This window comes from Lontra canadensis, unplaced genomic scaffold, assembly GCF_010015895.1.
Source record: "Lontra canadensis isolate GAN:19392208 unplaced genomic scaffold, GSC_riverotter_1.0 scaffold154, whole genome shotgun sequence".
Taxonomy (NCBI): domain Eukaryota; kingdom Metazoa; phylum Chordata; class Mammalia; order Carnivora; family Mustelidae; genus Lontra; species Lontra canadensis.
Window position 1 is genome coordinate 2,087,916 of NW_022631148.1, and position 4,428 is coordinate 2,092,343.

Consider the following 4,428-nt stretch of genomic DNA (forward strand, 5'->3'; position numbering starts at 1 on the left):
GCAGGGTGCCTGCTCCCCCCCCCCCCCACCTGCCCATCTCTCTGCCTGCCTCTCCTTCTATTTGTGATCTTCCTTTGTCAAATAAATAAACAAAATCTTTAACAAAAAAAATGAGTTGCATTCTAAACTGGATACTCTAACTGTCTGGGTAAATGAAACAGAAGAGAATCAGTGATCTCGAAGATAAGCTGAGGGAAAAGAAGGAAGTTGAGTAAAACAGAGATGGGCATCTAGAAGCACATGAAGAAAGGGTTGGAGAGATTAATGAAGACATTAAACGTTCCAATGTCAGATTTCTTGGGATTCTCATATAGTTTTAAAAATATACTTGAAAGTTGAAACAGGAATTTCTATTATTTTCAGAATGATTGATGCTAGAATTAGTTTTGTGCCAAAATGAGTGGGAAGGAAATAGTGGGCAAAGGGGCGAGTGGGGAGGCAAAATTCCCCAGGTCACATCCCAGGAGATGGTTCACAATTCCATTTACAGCCACGAGGGTCCTTGAGCAATCTCTGGTACACCTCCAGTGTATTGATGAGTATGGCTGTTGAGAAAGGATAGACCTTTGAATCTTTGGGAAAGTTTGGGCCATGATACATCTATTTATGAAAAGCTTATAACAGTTTAACACTTTTCGTTTAAGAAGCTATGTTAGGTTATCATGCTAGTTCCACCTACACAAGTTAATTATACTGGACACTTGATATAATGATTCTCAAGTCCCCTCTCCTTTTTTCTGAACTGCTAAGTTGATGGAAAAAGATGGTGTTGTGGATTTGAAGATTTTTAGGGGTGTCCGGGTTGTCCATTGGCTTAAGCAACTGACGCTTTCAACTCAGGTGGTTGATCTAGTGTCTTGAGATAGTGCTCTGCCTCCAACTCTGCATTCAGCATGGAGTCTGCTTCAGATTCTCTCTCCCTCTCCCTCTGCCCCTCCTGCTCATACTCTTTCTCAAGAATAAATAAATCATCTTAAAAAAAGTAAACTTGATTTTTATTTTTAAATTTCATACAGTTCTCTCTAGATACTTACTGAAAATAAAAGTCTATTATTTTTGTATGTTCACATCTTGATCTTAAGATTATATTAACATGTCTGTATAAATGGGCAGAGTTATTATGCATTTGTTGTTTTTCTCTTTTCACGTTATAAAAATGCTTCACCATTCATGTCCCTACCTTATTAGTGTTTCACTGTCAGCATCAGGTGCTATCAGTCTGTCATAGTCTGAATTGCAGAAGCATCCTTCTATTGTTGACCAAGTTAGATATTTCTAAATTTTCACTCTCATAAATTACATGACATCATCTTCCATTATAAAAGTTATACCACCCTATTTCACTTTTAGAATAACCTTTAGGGTGGGAGTTACTACTATAAGGAACACAAACATGTTTGTCATTCTGGAAATAATGCAAAGGAATTTTCCAAATGATTGCATGAATAAAGCAGTTTCACTGCAATTTTAGAATTAGTATATTTTTAAAACCCATGATTTAAAATAAAACCACATATTTTACCTTACGATGATCTAAAATTTCAAGCTTACTGTGTATGTAGACAGTGCTTAAAAATAATGCCAAATTGTTGATAGATTGTATCTGTAAGTAATTGGGCATTGTCTTCTGATTCTACATTCATTTATTCAGTGCTCTTCATCAAAAGGCCTCATCCAAACCTGAACAAGGGAATCAGAAGGCTTAAACCTTTACTGTTGGATGGAGAGTTGAAAGGCCAACCTGCTCTTCATTCTTGCAAGGAGAGGAAAGATCTTGTTCCTTTCTGTTGACACAGTGGGAAAGACTTGGGTATTAGAACTAAATTTTCTCTATTAACATCCCAGATCTAACATCTATTCTCAAGTTTATCTTTGTATGCATGAGTTTCCTACCAGTACAATAAGGATAAGACCTAATGTGGACTGTGTCCTAGGCCCTAGGCCCAGAACTTTTTTTTTTTTTTTTTTTTTTGTATTATTTAAGTTAGTCAACATGGCAACACTCTGGTATAGGTTTTTTTTTCCCCTTCTAAATTCCAGTTCTTATTTTAAAATGATGAAGGAAAAAACAAAAACAAAAACAAAAACAACAACCAAACAACTCAATACATGGATACTTGTTCTGTGTTTGTATGGAGCTTTCCCATGTATCTTTCGCTTTTATAAGGAATGAATGAACTCATCTTAAAGGCCACGTTCATTTCAGATGTTTAAATATTTGAGAGTAGCCATGATTTGCAAGTGCCTCTTAACCTGAATGTTATTCTTCTGTTCGCAGATCAGGCAAACTTCTAGCAGGGAATGCAAATGCCCTCTGCTCCTATTCTGTGCGCATGGGTGGACATGATAACTCCAGTGTCATGCTCCTTTCCTTCGAATCCTTCTCAGCAGTTCACTCCAGGAGCCACTGCTAAGTGACTAGAGTTGGTAATTGAAGTAAACTATTTCTCCACATGTGGGGGTACCTCCTTTCCCCCTTACTAGAGCTCTGACTATTTTAAAGTATTTAATAATACTTTTTCTCCTCCTCAGTTCTTCCTGAGCTTCCACTACCACCTTCAACAAATTTGAATTTTGTGTTCACAGTGATCCTAGAAACACAGAAGATAATTTTTCATGTAGATGCACCAACTTCTTAATGATGACTGTATCACTTTACACTGGTCTGAAACACATTTTTCTTTCTCATAATTTTAGTCTCTATGTGGTCCTTCTGGCAGCTTTGAGCTTTCCCTTGGAAATCATGCAAAACCAAAACTTTGTAACTTGAGTTTGTCCTTCTGGGGCTTTCACAAAATCCTAAGTTCAGAAAACAGTATTTGTTGTATTTTTGTTTGGATACATTGCAACTGTCGGGGGCAACTTGCTAATTATGGTGACCATCAGCAACAGCCCAGCACTCCTCGGCTCCCCCATGTACTTCTTCTTGGCTTTCCTGTCCTTCCTGGAGGCCTGCTTCTCCACTGTCATTGCCCCCAAGATGATTGTGGACTCCCTCTATGAGAGGAAAACCATCTCCATTGGAGGTTGCTTGACCCAGCTCTTTGCCGAAGACTTCTTTGCTTGGGTGGAGGTGATTGTCCTCAGAGCCATTGCTTATGACCATTATGTGGCCATCTGTAAGCCCCTACACTACACAACCATCATGAACTGGAGGCTCTGTGGCATTCTGATGGGTATAGGCTGGATGGCTAGTTTTCTGCATTCCATGATAAAATTTTTCTTTACTCTCCACCTGCCCTTCTGTGGCCCCAATACCATTGATCACTTCATGTGTGATTTGTACCCATTGCTGGAGCTTGCCTGCACTGACACTCACATCTTTGGCCTTTTGGTGGTTGCCAACAGTGGATCTATCTGCATCATAATACTCTCTTTGTTTCTTGTCTCCTATGTTGTCATCTTGCTCTCTCTGCGAACCCATGAAGGGTAGTGGAAAGCTCTCTTCCCCTGTAGATTTCATTTGCTATTGTGGTTTTCTTCTTTGTCCTCTGCATATTTGTGTATGCACGATCTGCATCTGTTTTCTCCTTTGACCAAATGGTGGCTATCTTTTACACCTAACTCCTTTGCTCAATCCTTTGATTTACACTTTCAGGAATAGGGAAATGAAAATGCCATAAAGAAAATATGAAACAGACTGATGGTGGTTTGTAGAGACAAATGAAACATTGAAGTTCAAAAAAATTGTGAAAAATAAAAGTCAGATATTTGAGACAAAATCTTTGTGTGTTTTGTTCTCTTTAATAGGAGCTTATATATTGGAAAAAAAAAAAAGAAAAGAGAAAAAGAAAAATGAAAGACAAAAAGCCAGTAATGTGGTGCCAGGAAAAATATTTTTACACTTAGATCACTTACCAATTCTGATTTGGTAATTCAGTATTATGAATTCAGTATTCATAGTAAATTAAAAAGTGTTGGAGATTACGTTTACTTAATATGTAAGATTATGTTTACTTAATATAAAAGATTAGAAAGAGAAATTACCCATCAAAACTCTTGCCACACATCCCAGGCTTTGGTAAATATTTGTGGAGGAATGACAAAAACATCTGAGAGATTAGAAACAGAAACTTTCACTATTTCAAGTGAAAAGAAACTTATGTGTAGGATATTGATCTCTATGACCAATGAAGACAACAGTCAGGGCTCAAGGGTGGAAGAGATCAAGAATTGTACATCATATGACTATGTTCTGAAAGAGGAACTCATACCTTGGATTTCATGACCTCACTTCCCCATCTACCCTTATTTATTTTATTTTATTTTGTTATGTTTCGAGAAAAGTTATTGCTTTCTGATATGCTGATATAATTCTCTTATTTTTATTTTTTTTTGTCAGTTTCCTCTCATGGACTGTATGCTCTAGTTGAGGCAGGGAATTTTTTTTTCTCTTTTTGGTTCATTATATATCATAATAGTCTAGAA

At 37.2% G+C, this 4,428-nt stretch overlaps 1 pseudogene; it reads left to right on the plus strand.

Moving 5' to 3' along the window:
- Positions 1 to 396: 396 nt before the first annotated feature.
- On the plus strand, positions 397 to 3,623 carry LOC116859396 (annotated as a pseudogene).
- Positions 3,624 to 4,428: the final 805 nt, after the last annotated feature.